At 43.8% G+C, this 22469-nt stretch overlaps 1 protein-coding gene across 4 annotated transcripts in view; it reads left to right on the top strand.

Moving 5' to 3' along the window:
- RBFOX3 (RNA binding fox-1 homolog 3) overlaps positions 1–22469 on the top strand; it is a 254120-nt gene that overhangs the window by 122612 nt on the left and 109039 nt on the right. Inside the window, exon 1 of one of the 4 annotated variants that reach the window (XM_056864604.1) lies at positions 18880–18896. The exons of the other annotated variants lie outside the window; for them this stretch is intronic. The gene's annotated coding sequence lies outside the window, so the exon portion shown is untranslated. Of the gene's footprint in view, positions 1–18879; positions 18897–22469 lie in introns of those variants that run through there. 4 annotated transcript variants of the gene reach the window in all.

Here is a 22469-nt window from a genome sequence, read left to right as displayed (position 1 = left end):
AACCCAGTAAGCAATCCTACGCAGAATCAGACCTTTCTAAGTCCATCAGAGTCAGTGAAGTTAGAAGGATGTAACTCTGCTTAGGATGTATTTACTGAGCAACAATCAAGAAAAATGTGGTGTTTTGTTGTGTGAATCCAACCTTGTGTATTTCATTTGGATAAGCAAAAAGATTCCTGCTCAACGACTAACTTGTTTCTTCATTCACTCATGTGTCTTGCTTGTTGTATCAGGCATCTGCTAGCGTGGTGTAGTGGTTAAGAGTGGTGGTTTGGAGTGGTGGACTCTAATCTGGAGAACGGCATTTGAATCCCCACTCCTCCACATTAGTGGCGGAGGCTAATCTAGTGAACCGGGTTGGTTTCCCCACTCCTACACATGAAGCCAGCTGGGTGACCTTGGGCTAGTCACAGCTCTCTTAGAGCTCTCTCAGCCCCACCTACCTCACAGGGTGTCTGTTGTGGGGAGGGGAAGGGAAAGTGATTGTAAACTGGTTTGATTCTTCCTTAAGTGGTAAGAGAAAGTCAGCATATAAAAAACAACTCCTCTTCTTCTAAACTTTTCTTTCTATGGTGGCTTTTAGAGTTCATATTTTTTCATCTTGGAGATTAATGTTTATTCCCTTCCTCAATGTAATATGTCTTGCCCTATCCTAGCTAGCATCAGCTCTGGTCTCTGTGCTTTTCTTTGTAGGTTTCTACACAAGTAGAGACCCATGAAACTCATGGGGCTGGGGTGTCCCATCACCCTCCCTGGTAGTCTGGCCACTTGATTCTGCTGCCTCTGCCTACCTGGCACATGCAGTGGCAGCTCCCTCCTGCCCCACCCATCGGCTGCATTGCCACTGCCTTCAACTACCTGGCTCACATGGAGGTACCTGCCCCCCCTCTCCAGCCTGCCCACTTGCAGCACCACCACCACTTCCCTCATTTACACAGGGGAGGGGGATGGTGGTGGCAGTTCCCACCCCTTCTCACCCGCCAACCCACAGTGTGTGTCTGGGGGGGGGGGGCTTCTGTTCCTCCTTGATCAGCTGCCTGGCCAACACAGCAGCAACTCCTGTGCGTCCAGATTCTTGTCCACCTGGCTCTGGCCCCACCCCCTCTGCCACCTGGTTGCCTGGCCTCCTTCACATTGCACTGAGTCATTCCTATACATTGTCTGTGCAAACACAAACATTCCTTTCTGTAGGGGGATCAACCCCCCTTCTTTTGGGGTTTTCACATTTTCCTGCAAACCTGGGAAGTCACCCAGATTTGTAGAAGAATACCCCTTATATGAATGAGGCCCCATTTTCTGAGTCTGTTGATCTACATGAGTCTAGGTTCAGCATTAGATATAACTGCTGTACAACTATCCTTCCCTACATCTATATCTGTCACATTCATGTAGATTGCAGGCTTTTCCACAACATGAGCTTCTTACAGGTGCCATTTCAAAATGTTTTCAGCAATACTTCTGTGCTAATACTGCCTGTCCTAGCTTCCCACTTGAACCCAAACTGTGAAAGAGTCAGCCACACTGCCCTTTCCATATATTATCCTGACCCCACCAAATGTGCCATCCTGAACAGGAACGACTGACTTATTCTGGGCACCTGTATCTTCTTGATTAAACCTGCAGATGCTCTCCTGGACTCTTGTTGCTGTCTGGGGAGCACACCTGTTTGCAGCAAACGCATACGGTGATTTTTATGATCCTGCTCTGAGCAGCTCCCAGCCGGGGCCAAGCCTGGGTTATTAGTTATTTTTAGCAATCAATGTTATTGACGCCATGCTCGCTGGAGGAAGCCACTGGAGGGCTGTTCTTCTAACTCATTACATTTAGAGCTGAACTATCCCCTTTTCATATAAATCCTGACACATCAAGATAAAATATGCCACTTTGCGGTACTGCTATGGCTCCAGATGGGAAGGTTGTGCCCCTCTGCCAGGGAATTCTGTAGGTAGACGGGTATGTGTGTATGAGACAGAGGGAGAGAATGAAAAGGGAGATGGAAGGAATAGGAATTTAGACTTAGGGGATTGCTCAGCAAATTTCTTTTTGGAGTTTTTTCCATGGGTCAATTTTCACATTCTGTTTTTCATTCTGATGCTCCTATCACCAGGGTGATGGATCCTAAACCATCATTAGTTCAGAGTAGTTCTTTTTTAGGTTGGTACATCTCCCTGGGGGAGGGGCATCTAAACAAACTCCTAGAAGTCAAGAAGAAAATGCATGCAGGAATGAAATGCAGGGCAAATATTGCTGCCATCACAGCCCCCTACACTCAATAGAAACTTAATTCCAAGGAGGAGGAGTTCGATGTTAACCAATTTACCTCCCAATCTGTGCAATTTCAAGGGCAGGTTGCAAATATTGCTATTCAAGAAGAAGCTCACACCACCTCCAGGGAATGTGAACTGCCTCCCTAACCCAACATCATTCTACAACAATTGTAGCCCCTCCTGAAGCCGGCAGTAACAACCCTTGCAGTCCCAGTAAATACTGTCATGGTGCTACACAGCAAAGAGGAATGATGGAAAAAATGGCAACATGTAGTTTCCACAATTATTTTGGATAAAAGAATGACAGCTGTCAATCAGTTGGTGTAAAGAAACTTCTAGTTTGGCCCATGGGGTGTGGTTTAGAGAATCCCAATATCCTCTAATATGCACTGATCATGGGAGAACAGGAGCTGATTGTGGAATGAATGATAAAGCAGTGATCTGAAAGTCAAACTTCAAAAATCATCTTGTCCCATCTTCCTGCACTAAGGGAGGATTTAAACAACTGTAAATCATCCCTTAGTAATATTAATCACACACTCCCTTCCCCCACAGCAAAAAAGAATACCTTCCAGTATTAAAAAATACCAAAGCTTCTCTTGGGAATAGTATTCCTCTGCTCAGCTATTCTTATAGAGTTTGTTCCTAACAGATAATTTAAATGTACATTTTTGTTATTTGGGGCAGGTTCATGAAGCACTGTCAATTATTTTCCAGTTTCTAACAGGCCTTGACAAGTTAGTCTGAATAGGTTCTCTAATAGAAAGCCATACCCAAATAGGTTGATTAGAGTTTAATTTGAAATAATTCTGTTTTGCGATAGACTTAAACAGGCATTATGTTCCTCTTATTCTTTATGTCTTTGAAACCCTTTACTCTTTGTCTCCTCTGAAGCTTTTGTAAATTAATTTATGTTATTTCTTAATATGTAGGACCCTGAATGGAAGATAGGGTTTCAGTCCATAGCTCATCTGAAAGTGAGGCTGATCTGCACACACATGCAAAAATATTAAGGATTAGTCCAGAAAGTTTTTGTATCCAGGGCAGGGAGTGGGTAGGTGGTAGATTTCAAGTTCCTTGGTACAGGCATGAATTTTTTAGGACTTGGTATCAAATTTTTAGGCACTATCCCTGTATGGGTCTAAATAAAATATTTCAACATTCCTTTGTGGTAACATCCATTTCCAGGCGCCTGGGATTTTCCCAGTCCTCTCTTTTTAAAAAATATATAAAAAATTAAATTTTTAAATAGGCCAACTATTTGAGGCCGGAACGTTTGGTTGATCTGCAGTACAAATATACCTCTGAACACATGAAGCTGCCTTATACTGACCATTGGTCTATCAAGGCCAGTATTGTCTTTCTGACTGACAGCAGCTCTCCAGGGTTTCAGGCAGAGTTCTTTCACAGGGTCTGCTACATGATCCTTTTAACTAGAAATGCTAGGGATTGAGCCTGGGAAGTTCTGCATGCAAAGCAGATATTCTAGCACTGAGCTGTGACCCCCTCCTGTCCTTTGGTTGTGTTTTCACCATACAGTCAGAAGAATCACTTCATCAGTTAGTCTTTAAGTGGCCCCGAGATTCCTCATTGTTTTTGTTGACCCTCCGGAGCTATTTCTTCTGGGTCTTTATTATTCAGTTGTAGTGACATTTTCCTTTATCCATGCTACCTTTGACTGCAGTATGAGTTTGATCCTGACGGAAGTTGGTTTCAGGTAGCCGGCTCAAGGTTGATTCAGCCTCCTATCCTTCTGAGGTCGGTAAAATGAGTACCCAGCTTGCTGGGGGTAAAGTGTAGATGACTGGGGAAGGCAATGGCAAACCACCCCATAAAACATAGTCTGCCTAGTAAACGTCAGGATGAGACGTCACCCCATGAATCAGTAATGACCCAGTGCTTGCACAGGGGACTACCTTTACCTTTTACCTTTATGCTACCTTGAACTCTTTGTTCCTAGAATGGTGTTGGGTGGATGTGTGCTCGAAGGCCCTCTGAGCTTACCATCTACATTGAAGCTTTAAACTCACTTTAGAACATTCAGCCCACATCAGATGGAAAGCAGGGGGCAACAAAAGTGTCAGGGACTGCCAAGCTTGAATTTCTTACTTCCTGTGCAACTGAGTGCAAGAGGGAATTACTGGTACTTCCATCTAGGGTGTTCACAACCCACCTAATGGGTGAGGATGTTTTTAATCACTGGCATGGTATTGGGAAAGGGCATTCTCTGCCTCAAAAACTGGAGAGCCACTACTATTCAGAGTAGACAATACTGAGTGAGATGAACCAATGGTCTGCCTTGTTATCAGGCAACATTACATAATCCTCCTGTCCTGGGAAGTCTAGTGATATGAAAGATCTGCATTCAGACCTAATCTCCTCACAAAAGCATTTGAAATGTGCCTCACCTGAGACACTTGCAGAGTTGCACACATTTAATCAAAAACATTACTAGATGCTCAATCAAGTATGCTGGAAACAGAAATGTTGAGGTTAAGTCTCCAGGTTAGAGAGACTGAGCAGAACACATAATCACTACCACACCTATATTGACTGCAACATGATTTGTCTCCTAGGGAGAGATCCCCAGTCATATTGCATAGTGAATGGAGGGTTGATACTATGAAGACTCCACCTACTTTTTGTCCTTTAAAGGAATACCATAGCACTTGTTAGTGTTATGGTCATCCCCATTGTATGATACAATGAGACATCTTCATTTTCTTCACTGTGCTGTTCATCTTCGTGGCCTCCTTGCAGTCCCACATGGCCTGCACATGTGCAGTTCCCATGTGTGCCTGCAAGGAGGACCACTCAATGAACAATGGTTACAGGTAAGCAACACAGTTTTCATCTTCGTGGCCTCCTTGCAGTCCCACATGGGAACTGCGCATGCGCAGGCCATGTGGGCCTGCAAGGAGAACCACTCGATGAACAAGTTACAGATAAGCAACACTGTTTTACTCCATCTTTCGTGCTTTTTTATTTATTTATTTTGTAAATAGGAAATACAATGAGTTGGTGGGAGACCAAAGCTGCTCTACAGTGTAGCAGAAAGAGCCTAATATGCTGATACAAAAGTCATTGGCAATAGCATTGCAAAGAGAGGACCAGAATCAATCACCAAATAAACAGAATAAAGAATGAGCCCTGTTTGATGGTGTGTGTACCAATCTAACATACATAAGACAAGGCTGTTCCAAAGGCAGTAAATGGAAGCAACGTTTCTAGTGAAACAAGCCCAGTGCCAGTTTTAAGACAGCAGTGGTATCCCTGGTTGGACACAAAAAGCTATTTCAATTTGCTTTTGTACTTCTCCATTCTGAGATGAAATTAAGCCACAGAGAGCAAAAAATAAAAAACCACCCTCTTTCTTTCCTCCCCTCTTTAAAGTAATGCATCAGTGAATCCCTTAAGGGTGAAAGATTTCTGCGTGGAAGTTTTCCATGTATTTTATTCATCCTTTGTGTCTTAGATCCCGCAGCACTTTCAAAATCCTCACTCCCAGCCAAATCCCTGCACACTCCGGGCTGTTGCGTTTTCTAACTATTGTTTCCAATCAATTTTACAACGGATTTGTATTTCTGATAAAAGCCCTTTCCCATCCCCATCCACTCGTGCTCTGTCATGCAGTATGCCAGTAAGAGGCTGAGACTCTCCTGCTGATATGAGCTCAGGAAACAAATAACATCAAGAAGAAAACAGTTTTTAGAATGGTGTCCAGACTAGCTGACTTATTAAAAAAAACATTTTTTTGCACAATCTGCTGTTGGTGTTTACACAAGATGGAAGGTCTGCCTTGCTGATTTCTTCTATCAGCAGGATCAAAAACACACAAACAACAACAGCAACAAAATCTACTTTACAGTTCCCAGGGCCAACTACTTTATGTTTTGAGGGTTCCCTTTTCTGACACCAGCCATCTTTTCTCTATTCCGTATTAAATTTGTTGGGGTGAGTATGGTCTCAGTTGCACAAAATCAATATTTATTGAGGGAAAAAGGAGCATGTCATTTTGAGAGGAGGAAGAATATTTGTATGGGAAATGTGCCAAAATTAGCACTGAGATGACAAGAGATGAAATATGAAAAGATCCCTTTACATGTGCATGCATACACACACATTTGTATGTTAATTTCTGGCAGTCTAGAAAAGATGAGTGCAGGAATAATCCGTATAGTCTTTGTCACATTTATCTTTACATAAATCTTAGTGGATTGGTAAGCTACAGAAACGGAAAGTGATATGTATACCTCTGCTAATTCCATGTTTTTTAAAAGCTATTATAGATACCTATGTTCTCTGGGTTTGCCTCTGCACAGCCAGCCTAGAAGCACATTATAGTTTAAAAACAGTGGCATCTTTGAGGCTAGATAAGAGACCTATCCAGCTGTAAAGGAAGCCTTATAGTCCTTCTGGATTTGCATGTAGTATGGTGACTTAATTTACTTCTAGTGCTCATGTTGCTTCCAAGGCCCTAAAGTACAGTTTCCTGAGAAAGGATAAAATTGATCAGTCCAATGGCAGTGGTGATCCACTCTGAACTATTTTCAGATGTTTCTTTTTCCATTTACAATCTCATAGCTAGACTCATCATGCAAACAGACTTTCTGTATCCACAAACCCAATGGTTACCCCTGTGCCTATGTTAATTGAGTGCTACTGCTTGAATAAGTGTGAGCAAGAAGGTAGCTGGAGTTGGCTGAAACCAATTCCATGGTTGTGTCTCCTGCCTGTGGGAAATTTCTCTCTTCATCTTGGTTTTGGGGCAATCTGACTGTATGGCTGCTATCCTGTTGATTAAGAAAATGTACACAAGTAATCTGTACCTTGCTTATCCAAGCTTTTTAGCATCTTGGTTTGTGTCTGTATAAAGTACCATCAAGTTGTAGCCAATTTATAGTAACCTCAGTGGGGTGTTCAAGGCAAGTAATTAACCAGAAGTAGTTTGCCATTGCCTTCGTCTGCAGAGTCTTCCTTGGAGGTCTCCCTTCCAAGTACCAACCCAACTTAGCTTCCGAGATCTGATGAGATTGAGCTAAATTATACCATTCTGCATCTTGCTTTAGGACCCATTTAATGCTGCTAGTTTAATTGTATGATTCTGTCATCAAGCTGTTTTGGAGCATTTTGGTAGTATTTAATAAGTCATACTTGGCATGGGTGACTTGGTGTCACCCATGCCAAGAAAGCTTACCCCACTGGGAAGTGCATTATTACTGATATAGGCATTCAGCTACTGCACAACTGAACCACAAAGAAGGAAGTTTCTACATGTCACCACAGCAGTGTGGGAATAAATTCTTATCCCTTCCGGTTCATGTAGTATTTTATTTATTAACAAAATGTGTATTTTATTTATTAACAAAATTTGTATCCTGCCTTTCTGCCCCCATAAGTGCCACCAAGGAGGCTAACAATTTAAAACATAATAAAATCACATTTTAAAACTATTTAATCTGCCCTCAAAAACACACACGTCATTAAAACAATTTAAAACAGCTAAAATATATGCAAAGACATAAAAACAACAATTAAAACTTTGGGCAGGAAGGAGGGATCACTGAGGGAATGCCAAATGAAACAAAAAATTCTTTACCCACTGGCAAAAGATGTCAACAGAAGGGGACAACCGAATCTCCCTGGGGAGAGAGTTCCAGAGTTTTGGCGCTACAACCAAGAAGGCCCTGTCCCTTGTTGCTACCTGCCTAATCTCAAAAGGCAGGGGCACCCAGAGAAGAGCCTTCAAGGATGACCATAGTGGTTGGGTAAGTTCATAAGGGAGTATGAGATCTGTTAGGTATGTTGTTCCCAAACCATACAGGCTTTGAAGGTCAAGACCAGCATCTTGAATTGTGCCCAGCAGCAAATTGGGGGCCAAGACTGGAATGATATGGTCCCTATGACCCACTCCAGTCAATATCCTGGCTGCAGCATTCTGTACCAATGGAAGTTTCTCATCACTTTTCAAGGGTAGCCTCACATAGGGTGCATTGCAGTAATCTAATCTAGATGTAACCAAGGGCATGCACCACAGTGGCCAGATCTTTTCTGCCCAGGAAAGGCTGCAGTTGCTAACTGTTCAAAGCTGGTAAAAAGCACTTGTCATGGATCTAGGGAGAGATTGATTTTCCAAAAATAATGAGAACATCAGAAATTGATGGCACACGAGAGGCTTTGTGAGGTAAAAATTTAAAACAGCAGATTTTATTTTCAACAGCAACACAGGACAAGGTTGAGAATAGGCAAACTAGGTTTCAGTACTAAGTTTCACTTATAACTGCTTGACACTTGGTTCCACACAGAGGGCTCTCTTTTGGTTGACAGTTAACTGTTTGGTTTTCACTCACAATTTTCTTAAACACAATGTTTCTTCAGTTTTTAGGAGTTAAGAACGGTAAAAAAAAAAATAACACTTCACCAGTTTATTCCTTAACTTGGACTGGGATCACTCTTGACTCCAGAGATATTTCTCCTAAACCAGGGGTGGGGAACCTTTTTTCTGCCAAGAGCCATTTGGATATTTATAACATCATTCGTGGGCCATTCAAAATTATCAACTTAAAATTAGCCTGCTATATTTGGTCAAACATTTAGCCAAGAGGCACGACCAGAGACGGCTCCAAGTGTCTGCCACGTAGAGGGACTCGCTTTTGAGCTCTGCCATCCGCAGCTGGGCCCGAGAGATTCAGGCAGAGCACCAAACACAAGACGGAGTGAGCAACAAGCCACTTGGGGCTTGTAGGCAAAGGAGCCCAGTCCAGTAATGCCCCAATCTGGCACTTTTCCGCCCTACGCGTCTTTTGCAGGACTTAGAGGGGAAAGAACCAGAAGGGAGAAGGGGTACCAACCAAGCCCCAAGCAGGCAGCTGCCCAGATGACCTCCCCCATGCGGGCAAGCAGGCAGGCATCCAACCGGTGGCACACTCGCCCACCTGGTGGCACAGGATGGTCTGTTGCACCAGCCGGGCGTAGCTGTCCAGCCACATGCCAGAGTTGCTCCTGCTCCGCATGGTCGGGGCTGGATTCTACAGCCGGCTCCTGCTACCTCCACCTGCAGGGGTGAAATGAGGACACACTGGCTAAGTACTCGCCCCCGCGCATTCTAGCACTGCCCCCTTTAACCCCTCCATTGTCGCCACTTCCGCCCCCAGCCTTCTTGTAGTACAGAGGGAATATGTTTCGCCATGGCCTGGGTGGGAAAGGGTTAACACAGTTTCTTGGGCGGTCCTAGCAGCTCCATAACGAATAACTCCTCTGCAAGGGGGGGGGGGAAGGTTCCTTTTCTCGGCAAAACAAACTCACATCCTCCTTGAATAGAGGCTATTCCTGTCCGCGGGAGGGGACAGATCGCCAGTCTTAGATCCTTCTGAGCTAAGGACCCACGAAGGGCCAGACAAAATGATTTCGCAGGCCTTATATATGGCCCCTGGGCCTGACGTTCCCCACCCCTGTCCTAAACCCTTTAGGGATCACTCTCTTCACCAAAGTGATTTCCCTCTCTCTAGTTGCGAGACCGCTCTTTCCTTCAGAGCTGTTTCCCATTTTAATTATTAGGACTCGCTCTCCACGCTTAGAGATATTGTCCACGTTAATAACCAATTGCTGACCCTTTCCTGATCAGACAACTCAAACAGTGGTCCTTTGATTTAAACACCTGAGGGGAAAATCCTCGCCAGGCAGCTCCCAGCTCTACCTAGCTGCTTCCAGCTCTGTTTGTGCTTAACTGACTCTCCACTCGCTCTCTCAGTTCTAAACCGTTACAGTTCCAACGGCCACTCCCAGAATTCCACAGCTGTCAATCAGGTGGCTCCAAGGCCAGAACAGCTCCTTGGAATTTAGAAGTTCTTCACAGCACTCTTGGCCACAGCTGCCACCTGCTTATCCATCAGTAGGCCTGGGTCCAAGAAAACCCCTAGACTATGGACCTGTTCCTTCAAGGGGAGTGCAATCCTATCCAGAACAGGTGATCCCTTAAATCCCTGGTTAGTAGCACTTCCATGTTGTCAGGATTAAGCTTCAGTTTATTAGCTGACATATACTCCAAAACTGTCTCCAGGAAAGCCAGTGTGGTGTAGTGGTTAAGAGCGGTTTAGAGCGGTGGACTCTGATCTGGAGTACCGGGTTTGATTCCCCCCTCCTCCACATGTGTGGTGGTTGGCTAATCTGGTGAATTGGATTTGTTTCCCCACTCCTCCACATGAAGCCAGCCGGGTGACCTTGGGCTAGTCACGGTTCTCTTAGAGCTCTCTCAGCCCCACCCACCTCACAAGGTGTCTGTTATGGGGAAGGGAAGGGAAGGTGATTGTAAGCTGGTTTGATTCTTCCTTAAGTGGTAAAGAAAGTTGGCATATAAAAACCAACTCTTCTTGTTGTTTTCTGGGTTTCTGTAGCCTCCCTGGGATCAAGAGATAGGGCTGAGTGTCATCTCCATATTGGTGACAATCCAGTCCAAATATCTGGAAAACTTCACCCAGCGGTTTCATGTAGATGTTGAACAGCATAGGGGACAAGATTGAACCTTGTGGGACCCCACAGGCCAAAGGCCAAGGGGCTGAGCAGCAGTCCTCCAGCACCACCTTCTGAAACCTCCTCCCCAGGTAGACCGGGAACCACTGCAGAACGGTGCCTCCCAGTCCCAGCCTGGAAAGACTTCCCAGAAAGATACCCTGATCAATGGTATCAAAAGCTGCTGAGAGGTCCAGGAGAATCAAGAGAATTACATTCCCTCTGTCCATCTCCCAACACAGGTCATCCACCAGGGCAACCAAGGCTGTTACAAGCACATAACCAGGCCTAAAACTGACTGAAAAGGATCTAAACAATTTGCCTCACCCAGGAAAACTTGTCCAACTACCATCTGTTCAATCACCTTGCTTAAGAAAGTAAGAGTTGAGACTGGCTGATAGTTATTGAGATCTCCTGGATACAGAATAGGCTTTTAAAGAAGTGGACACACCACAGCCTGTTTCAAGGCTGGGTCAACCACCCCTCTCTCTCATGGAATTAACTGCCTCTTGGACCCAGTAAGCCAGCCCCCCACCCCACCCCGGCAGATTTAAGTATTTAGGAAGGGCAAGGGTCATACAAGCAGGTCAAACTTCTAAAGATTTTGTCCACATCTTCAGACTGAATAAACTGAAAAATATCCCAAACAATTGGACAAGATGATACCCTGGCACCATCTGTTCTTTGTTCAGAAACTCCCTTCTCAAAGTGCTTTTCTCCATAAGAAAGGGGGCAAAGACCCTCTGTCTCCCCTCCCCCAACATACAAGGGGTAGGAAAGCACCTGGGGGTGTATTTTGAGTGAATACATGGCAGGAAGAGGAAAGTTTAAGTACATTGCATAATTTTGTGCTCTTTATTGCAGACTCTGAGACCTCTGTTCTGGCTTTGTTTTGTTTAAAGCAGATCACCAGGAATCTGTTCACATGCTTTGTGTATAATATGTAGTTTGGCCCATAAGCAATCAATCCTAAAGGGCAGCAGTAATACTAACATATGCTTTGTGTTTCTCCTTTTAAAAGTAATGAAGATGCATTAACTGTGTGTGGGGGGGTTGTTTTGTGATATTGTTAATAAAATCTCCTTTTGATAAAAATGTGTGTGTGTGTTAAGTGCCAACAAGTTGCAGACAACTTATGGCAACCCATGGTTTTCAAAACAGGTGGTTTGCTATTGCCTTTCTCTGCATAGCAACCCTGGTATTCCTTGGTGGTCTCCCATCCAAATACTAACTAAGGCCAACCCTGCTTAGCACTTACTTTCCTGCAAATAGCAGAATTTTCTGCCTTTACCCCTGGATTGCAAGAGTGCAGTGATTTAGACCATATAGTGGCTAGAGGAAGCAGTTGCAAAGAACCTTTTTCTAGCCCAGAAAGGGAAGGTGCTCTGGCTTCTCTACTTGCAGAATATTTTCAGTCTTTACAACAAAAACTGTAATTTGAGATGAAAACAAGCCTGGTTGATTCTGTGGCTTTTATACTTACTCAGCCCCTTTGTGCATATGGCTGAGATTGAAGACTTCCTGAAATAAGAAGTCTAACCACAATTTATTACAGTTTCTGCATTTGAATGTTGCAACACATTTGAGTTATTGTCTTGTAGCCCCAATTTGTTAACAGTGTCTGAATTTGGAGGTTGGATCCTCCCATGGGAGGGGGAATGGACACATATGGTTGGCCCAAAAATAAACCAGAGTTCTTGTCATAGCTGAACTCTGGTTTGCTCGTGATGTCTGAATGGAGCCTATTTGTATTCATACCTCCCTTTGGTTTTGCTGGCCTCTTTCCAGCAAGTGCATATAAGTGATTGGTAGGCAGTGACTGGGATTAAGATCCATCTCCGTCACAGATTACTTAGTCCTCTCTGCTGCATGTATATGTTACTGGCAAACCAGACTCTGAGCAGTAAAACCTGGGCAGTCTGCCTGTACCAGGCTGATTCTTGTAACGAAGCCCTAAATCCCAGATTCCTTTTTTATTCTGGTTTCCCTGCTCTTTCCTTTGCTGCTAGGAATATCATGATGCAGACAGAGGAGGTTCTCATGGTTTTAACAACATGTATGTTTACATATGATAAAAAATTATCCTTGTCACCCCAGATTATAAAATGTTACTTTCCATTTCAAAAGAAAACAGTTATTTTATCACTGTTCTTACTCCTGCGGCCTTGAACCCTTCATTCATAAAGTTCAGAAATCAGTGGGTATTGCCAACATTCTAAAGTTAGTAGAGTTCTACAATTTATATAAATTATGCAACATTGCCCCAACGTATTCTGACCATGACTAGTGGAAGTAAGAGCAAGGACCTTCTGAGAAGTAAAAATCTGCCCTGAGCCATGGAAATCATATCCATGTGCTTCTCTGATTTCACTATGTAAACACTTTCAAGAAAATCTGTGTTCACAGCCATAAGGACGAGACACTTATGTCTAAAAATAAATAAAACCTGAGATTCACAGGATATTTGATTTAGCACCCAGTTCCTTTTTTTTTTTTTTTGCTGCACTTGTAGACAGCTTAAGCTGTAGTAGGCAGCGGCCAACTATAATCAAGACAGATCGTGTATTTGAGATTGTAGGAGGTGTATAGTGGCTGCGCCCTGACCTGGATGGGCCAGGCTAGCCTGATCTCGTCAGATCTCAGAAGCTAAGCATGGTCGGCCCTGGTTAGTATTTGGATGGGAGACCACCAAGGAATACCAGGGTTGCTGTGCAGAGGAAGGCACTGGCAAACCACCTCTGTAGTCTCTTGCCATGAAAACCCCAAAAAAGGGGTCGCCATAAGTCGGCTGCGACTTGAAGGCACTTTACACACACACACACATAGTGGCGCCATTGCTTCAGTATCTTAGCTAGTGCCTATGGAGGAAGTATGAAAAGCTAATTACATGTAAATATTCTTAATTTGCATAATTTCATCTAATTTAGATTCTGATTTTCTGGTTTGTGTTTGTGTTTTTGTTTTGCATAGAATGTACACAAATCAGCTCAGAAATAATAGCCTCTCATTTTGCACATGCAGATCCCTTTGAGACGGTATCGTTCGCATGTTAAACATTATGTAGCAATTCTAAAAGCCTTCTTCCTTGACAACCCTGGTCAGCCATTCTGGAATGGATCTTGCCTCACCTGCAGAGAAAATTACTGGGAATTTTGGTTTGAGTTTTCCTCTGGGCTCCCCAGAGATAGTAATGTAAAAAAGGCCCTTGTTGGCTGCCTTGTGTCTTACATTTTTATAATCTGCCCATTTTTTAAAATACACATTCCTTAATATCATTTTTCCTAATCACTTTTGCCTTCTCGGCAGTTTTCAGGACTTTTTTACCAGCATCAGACTCACAAGTCTATGAGCTTTAAAATGTTATGACTCAAGTGTTCTGTGGTGCAGCTTTGCAACATTAGTCCAAAATACTTTTGTGTATTGCAGAGTGAATACATATAGCCAGATCTTGCAAACACAAATAAACTCCAGCCTGGGGAGGTGTTGGTGAATGTCCTGAAATTCTCAATCCAGGCTCTACAATACAAGAAACGATAACGCTGATACAATCTCTACTTGTGGAGCACACCCAGGTCAAATCAATCTCACAAAACAGCCATGCAAACAGACATCCTTACCATTTGCTATGTAACGTAGCATATTCATATGTGCAGAAATGCACTTTTGGAAAGACATCAATTTCCCCCCTCCAAATCCAAGTGGAATCCTCCAAAGTAGAATTGTGTCCTTGGAAGCCAGTTGCTTTATAAGAATATAACTCTGCTTAGGACTTCACCATTGAGAAGCTAGAGGTTTGAGTGAGGGTCCACTGTAAAGAATCAATTGGGGGAACAGAGATTTCCGCTCACTTTTGCGCAGCTTGCAGCAGAGCTTTTGTTCCTTCACTGCAGTCATTGCAAAGAGCGCTAAAATCACCCATCAACTCCTCTTGTAGATAAAGTGATGATGAAGGGGCCCTGCCCTCACAGGAGATAGCCATGCCGACCTTATTGAGGATCCTAATCAATTTACCCCAGTCCCCATCCCCTGCCAGTGCCCCATGTGATTAACTGACTTGTTACTCATTGATTTCCTCTCCCCCTCCCTTGCCAAAGACAGGTGCTGTAGCAAAGACATCTATGGAGCATCTGCTTGCAGAATAGCCAGCAACTCATTGCTAGAGCTGTGCTTTTTCCTGTTTCTGGGAATTTTACATGTCATATACATTTGCTCAGAGGGACTTGTGAACAATATCCTGGCCACTCCAGGTTCAGTACTGGTAGAGATGTGCTGCTGAAATATTGAGTATGTGTGCACACCTGGAAGTCTAATGGAGGCTGAGTTCAGCTGAATCGTTGCCCAGAGCATTCAAGAAACTTAGCTTTGCTCTATTCACCAGCCAATTCCCAGTGTCCCTATTGTAGTTTCTCTTGCAGGCCCCCTTTGCCATGACATGCCAGTCATCTCCACCATTCTTAGATTCTTTTTTACCCTCTTGTTTTCACTTCCATCACAAACTTATCCGTGCCTCATTTCTACAAATACAAATCACTCCAGCATGAGAATCCAGTATTCTGAGCTGAATCATAAACACTTTCACATTTATGAGCCTTAAACAGGCCTGGTTCTTTTCCAGTGTTCACCAGAAGTAATGGAAAGAGGCCTCAGACAGGGGAGGTAAGGTAAGGTGAGTGGCTAGGATGAGATTTTTCCATCTCAGCTGCTGAACAGGGCCTATATGGAGTTTCTCTTCTCATTAAGACTCCAGTCAGAAAGAAGCTTTGGCGTCAGTGTCAGAATCTGGGCAGTACATCAGGTTTCCCCCCAGCTCTGGGCTCATCGAATCTCTATCCCGCCTGTCAAATGAATATCACCTGGCAATCTAGCCTATCCTAACAATTGAGTAGGCTCTGAATGTGTGATCAGTGCCTGACAGGAGTTGGGTGTGCCAGGTTTATATCTAGGGAAAGAGACTCGTCTGAAACATGGACCACTAAAAGCGGGGCTTGGCTGAAGCAAACAAGCCCGAGCCTCTTATTGCTCCCCACATGTACATTGTAAAGGCCTTGAACTAGTGAAGTGAGTTATGGACTTCTCCCTCTCTGTCCCGCTGTACATGGCCCGTTTATCCAAGCGGCAAAATAATTTTACTCTGTGATGCTGGACCCCAGGAGGTATCTCTGTTTGCCTGGTTTTTTAAATAGAGAAGAACACGTCAAGACGGTCCATTTTGGAAATCTGGGAACTGGTGAGGACTTCAGGCATTGCAGATAGACTAAGTTTGCATTTCACATTTTCCCCCTTTTGCCAGTATTGCGTCTCTCTTATCGCATCTAAACTGTTCTTTCTTGCTTTTTTATTCAATGTCTTGCTTGTTTTTACCACTATTATCTCCAAGTACTGTTTTGTTTAAAGGGGTGCCTGCTTCTAGATGCTGTCACTCTGCTAAGAATTCTTAGTATTTCTGACAGATCCCAAAGAGTTCAGTGTGCACTCACTCATTGATCTGAGGGAACTGAAGCAGAAGAATAGCATTGCAAGTGGGATCTGTTTACTAGTCAGAGAGCCTAGGGTCCAAGTTACAATAGCCAGATAAGAGCAAGGCTGGGAGTAAAGATTCTGGCTTCAGAAAGAAATGTCACTACTCTTAAAACCTGCCTGGTGACTCTTGTGCTGAATTTTGTTTCCAAACACAAATTTTTGTTTCTCTTTGCAATGCCTTACAATAATAAGCCTGTCAGCTTGGCACCTCACCAGGTCTTTTGCTGAGGCTCTTTGGGGCCAATAGTGGCAATTCAAAATGGTTAATACTCATGCTGAGGTACACATGCACCTGTTTATTAGTTTGTTTGTTTTGATTTGTATCCCGCCCTTGCTCCCCAGCTGAGGTCAGGCTCAGGGTGGCTAACAACACGATATATAAATACACTAAAATCACAATATGGAAAACAAAACAATTAAACAGCCCCATGGACATTAAAATTATAAACATTGGAATAATAAAACCAATTTAAATAAACATGCATTAAGACAAACCAGTGGCACTCATTATTGGATCACAGAGACCACTGAAGGGCCTAATAAGCAGTCAGGGCCCCCATGCATTAGTTGGTAGCAAACAGAAGAAAAAGAGGGGGGGGAGGGAGGCCTGCACTGATGGAAAACCGGCTGCCCTCAATTACAGGCATGGCGGAATAGCTCTGTTTTACAGGCCCTGTGGAATTCTTTAAGGTCCCTCAGGGCCCTGATCTCATTAGGAAGGCAGTTCCACCAGGCTGGAGCCACGGAGCTCAGGATTCGACAGGGGCAAAGAGGGCGTCAGGGTGTGATTTCATCGATGGCCTTGGAGAGTTGGCAGTGCCAGTCCTCCACCAGCGCATATAGAGAATCGCCAGAGGGAATAGGATCTCATAGAGCCCTCTGGAATCCAATCAGATCCATGAGCCTCAAATGGGGTGGGGGTGGGAAGTCAACCCAGGCCTTCAGGACAAAGAGGTCTGACCATGGAACTTCCTCATTCGGGATCAGACCCATATCTAGCCCAGACCCAAAGATCAAATCCAGTGTTTGGCCTGCTTGATGTGTGGGACCCGAAACATATGGGGAGAGCCGTAGTGCTGCCATGGATGACACCAAGTGCAAGGTTTGCAATGAAGGGGCAGCATCAGCTTGGACGTTGAAGTCCCCCAGTACTATTAGCCTGGGAAACTCCAAGGCCCAGCCAGCCACCACCTCTAGCAAGCTTGACAGGGTATCTGCCAGTGCATTGGGTGGTCGTTATACCAGCCAGGTAGGTAAGCTCTCCTCAGCTTCCCACACCAGGCCCACACATTCAGTGCCGGAAATCTCTGGTATGGGTAGAGCCCTGAAGGAGAAAGCCTACCAACGGGACGGTAGGAGCTCTCAGCTCCTACTGTGGCGCCATCTTGTTTATAATTAAGGTTCTTTAAATATATCTTCTTTGTTAATCTTCCAGTTACTTATCGGTTCTCTGTAACTGTGAAAAGCATTATCCAAGGGCTGGTTCATATATTGACTGTGACTTGTGCATGAGAATGAACCATCAAAAATGACCACAGTTAGAACTTTGGTATTGCCCTGTTTCCACTAAAGCATCGATTCACGATACCTGGAAGAAGTTCAGATCCATTGAATGTACATGCATGTGTGAACCAGCACTTCAAAATCAAGGGGTGGGTGTGCGTGTCAAGGTTTCTTCTTTCCTGGTTAAATTTAAAACAGGATTGAGATTCTATAAAATGCACTGAAATCTTTTTTCCCCTTCATAGCTGCCCCCATGGTCTGGAAGTGTTTCCTATGATTTCACCTAGAAACTGCAACTTTCAAGCCCATGATGCTCAGAGCAAGCAATTGCTTTCTCTCCTCTTTGGAACCATTTTCATATAATGTGCAATTTCATGGATGAGGGAGATGCCAAGAGAGCCATCAAGAAAGAGGAGGTGTCTCATTGAGGTCTACCCACACTACACAAGTGGTCATTTCTGGTAACACACATACAGATGCCACATGCAGTGTTCAATAGCCTGGTCTTGATAGAACCATTATTGGAAACAGTGATAATTCCCCATGAATGCCCTCCCTGTTGTTTGTTATTGATCATACTCAGTTCTCTTGCAAGCTACGGACAGGGAAGGGGGTTGGGTTGTACCTTTAGAATTTATGTAGCATGTTTTGTCCGTTCCAAATGCTTCTGGTACATCATCTCTAAGCAACCCTATGAGAGGTTACTGCTACTGCCCCTAAATGACAGAAAAGGAATAGAGGTTGAGGGAAAAGAATGGCTTGTCTAAAGTAACCCAGTGAGAATATGGCTCCAATAAGATTTGAAACATGGACATCCAGCTTCCTCCTATGATTCCATAGTATACTGGGCATCTGTATACAGGAGCGGGGTTCACGTGCTTGGGAAACACTGAGCATGCAAAATATTACTCCAATACGTAATATTGTAATATGTTTCTTTTTAAACATCCCAGATCTGTTTAACCAGTTCTTATGTGCGTGTTTTTTAATTTCGTCTTTTTATTGCAAAGCTACAACACAGTCCACCAGGAAGTTCTCATTAGATCAAAACGATGTTCTTGCCAACAGAATTCTTGGAGGACCTCAGCTATAATTAATGTAATATGCAAAATTTAAAAATTATAATACAAACTAAAGCACATATTCACCCTGACCATGATCTTTTATTAAATAAAACCATTTCTGTCTGGCTAACCTTTTTGCTACATCATCCATTCATTTTTTTTTCCTTTCAAATTCTAAAAATGGCATGCAGGCACTATGAAATTTATTAGGCTCTTTAACAAGAAACTAATAAATTGTCCACTGCTAGAACTTGCCAGACTTTTATCTCGCCAAGCTACTAGCATTGAGGGTGTTCATTGCATCTCTGCATCTGTAATGCTTAGCTGTATAACGCGCCCAGCCACTACTGGTAGCAAGTGTTGTGGGATTCCCCTCCCCCCTTTCTCTGAGTATGTTTCTTTTAGCAATTCTGTGGTGATTTCCAGACACATCAACTTGCGAGCAGGCAGACCTGTGCACGCCACTGCCTCACAGTTTAGCCTAGACTAGCTTTTTGGTGGGTTGCTGTGAAAGGATATTAAAAGCTGCTGTGTGAATTCAGCATGTGGCAGTACCATGCACATCGCCACTGTGTATACCTGGAAGTTGTTGAAACCACAGCTGCTGAGAGCAGAGAAGATGCTGTGAATAGACCCTTGTGAGTTACTGGAGCTCATGACTGCAGGGGAGATACCAGAGGGCACCACTGTGGTGCCGGTTTTCTCACTGGGACAGCTCTCCAGCATCTCTTGCACCGTCATATGCCATGCCTGTTGTGTAGCGCTTTGTTATCAAAGTGTGGCAGTGAACGTTAACTTGAAGCAGCACCACACAACCCACTGTCTACTCAAGTGCCTGCCTTGCTGCGCTCAAATGCGATGCAGTACTCCTTTGAGCATCATTCAATCCCTGGAGTGGATGTAGATCTCTTCTCCTGACCTTAGACCGTATTCCTTCTGGGATCTCACTTTTTCTCAGCCACCGCAATACTTCTCTGAGGTGTGGATGTTGCTTTGGGGTGGGTGGGGGCTCTCGCGGATGCCTGGATTGATTGAAGCGGTTACTTAGAGGCGCTCTCCTGTGTGCGACAGATATTTCTCTTTCTTAGAAGAGTGGAGAAAGATGACACATGATTCCCCCAGCTCTTTCCTCCAGCGGCGCTTGTGCGATTTACATTAAGGCCCATAACTGGGGTTGGAGTAAATGGAGCAGGTTTGCAATTAGTTTTCAAAGTACTTATCTCATTAAAGTAAATGAATTATTGATTTAGTGACACTCATGCTTTTAGTGAGCGGCACAGTGCCATCACTGCTCTGTTCCCCAGCTCGACGAGCCAACAGCCAGCCCCAGCAAACTTGCTTTGTGTGTGGTTTTTTCCTTCCCCCACACCTTTTCTTTAAAAAAAAATTCCTAATATTTCCTGCTTGTTATTTAGCTTTATAATTGAAGTGGATCCATGTCAGGAGGGGTGGGGTGGGCAATGGGAACAAGAGATTACCTTTGAAAGGGAGACTGTGGCCTTATTTGGGCAGGGCAATTATATTCTATTTGGGAGCAAGTCCCAGTCGCCTTGTGTGTCAGGGAGCAGCTGCTGCCAGGGATGGACGCAGCAGTTTTGCCTGGTTCCCTCTGCCAGCCATTTCCTGGATTGCCTGCAACAATGACAGAAGTCTGCCCACTCGGGGGAAAGTACCCAAGGACAGAGGAAATGTCTGTCAAAGTCTGCAAGGGCATTTTTCTGGGCAGCCCCATCCTGGCGTGAGCTTCGGGTCATGCCTTAGGATAGATGGTTTATCCCTGTCAGTTTCTTGGCTTGTCCCGCTTGCAGACACTCTTTCTGGGTGAATAAAAGAAAACAAGCCTGATGATGTGAACAGGCATGGAGGAACTTAGATTTTGGGCTAAACGAACTACTGGGGCTAAGCCTGCTTTTAATTCAGTGTTTTGCTATAGCTTTCTGAGGCAATTTAGTCTTGCCTTAATATATAGAGTACCTTTTAATAGGAAAGGGGGGCTCTGAGTGTGCGCACCTTCTCTTATGAATTCTCTTCTCCACCTGAAGTGCCAGGAAGGAGGGACAGAGTTTTTCTGAAGCAGTCTTTCTCCTGGAATGTACTGGAATATAAGCCTATGATGTGAAGAAAGAAGGTGTTCCCTTGAAACTGATTAGTTTCCCTCATATATCTTGCCAGTTGCCCCTATAATGCAAAGTATTAGGGCAAGATGGATGATGGCATTTTGGATATTTGTATTATCCTTGCTTTTTTAAAATAATTGGCATCCAGCACATGGACACATTCCTGCACATGGACACACTCGAAAAACAAGAGCCCTACTATACCAGTCTGTCAATCCATGAGAGTCCAGCATCCTGTTTCCAGACACGTCTGGGAAACCCAAAAGCAGGCCATGAAGGCAACAGCCTTTCTGTGTTGTTTGCTGAGCAGCTGGTGTCTGCAGACCTGCTGCCTTTTAACATGGATGTTCCATTTAGCTATCATAGCTAATAGCTATTCATATGAAATGTCCTCTTACATATCACATTTTTATCCCCTCTGTTATTTCAGGGAGCTCAGGGTGGTATACATGTTTTTTCTTCTTCCCCATTTTATCCTCACAACAATCCTGCTAAGTAGATTAGACTGAAAGAAAAGGACTGCAAGTCACCCAGGAAGTTTCAAGGTCAAGTGAGATTAGAATGTGGGTCTCCTAGGTCCACATTGGCCAGGGGCTGTGGTTACACATTTTTACAGTGAGTTCCATAAATTAATAATGCATTCTGTGGCAAAGTATTATTTATTATTCATTTAGAAAATGTATATGCTACCTCTCTGGAGACTTCAGGTGTTTTCTTTTGTCTCTTCCGAATCTACTTGTGATCAATTTCATTGAGCAACCCTGGGTTCTAATACTGTCTGAGACACAAAGAAATAATCTACTATGGTAGTTTAGACATGATTCTGTGTTCCATGACATAACCAATCGTTATGACCTTTTATTCTGGAGCATCCTTGCTTATATTTAGCATTTATTTTGCTTAAATTATTTGCACTTTGCTTTTCCACGGCTCAAAGCAGCTTCAATAGAAAATAAACAATAAAACAAAAAAGTGAACAAGCTAAAAACAATTTAAAAAAACAGCTAAAAACAATTTAGTCTATAAATGCAACGCAATCAACAACAATTGCAATACAAGAACATACTGTCCACAGCAGACTCGGGTTTTTTGGAAGAGAAAGGTTTTGTGTACTCTCTGAAAAGCTGCAAGACCAATCAATTGTGGCTATCTTCAGAGAGGTCATTCTACAGCCTTGGAACAAGCACAATGAAGGCCCTGCTCTTTTCTACAGATACTCTTTGTCTTATGCAGTGTAGGTGCATAGACTATTTAAGATTCACTCCACAGCAGTGTTTGAGGTAACATAACAGAGAGTTCATCTTTGATGATAAGTTCTGTCACATAGAGGGCTTTCAAGATAAGAACCATTTGAATTGGGCCAGGAAGCTAACTTATTGCAGGTATAGTTGCTACATAATAGAGTTGATATGTCCCCATTTCCCAACATCTATGAAAAAGGAGGCCTCAGCATTCTGTGTGAACTGGAGCTTCTGAGCAGCCCAACATAA

This window comes from Euleptes europaea, chromosome 1 (genome assembly GCF_029931775.1).
Source record: "Euleptes europaea isolate rEulEur1 chromosome 1, rEulEur1.hap1, whole genome shotgun sequence".
Classification (NCBI taxonomy): Eukaryota; Metazoa; Chordata; class Lepidosauria; order Squamata; family Sphaerodactylidae; genus Euleptes; species Euleptes europaea.
Note: the sequence above shows the minus strand (reverse complement) of the source record. Positions and strands in the feature narration are given on the sequence as shown.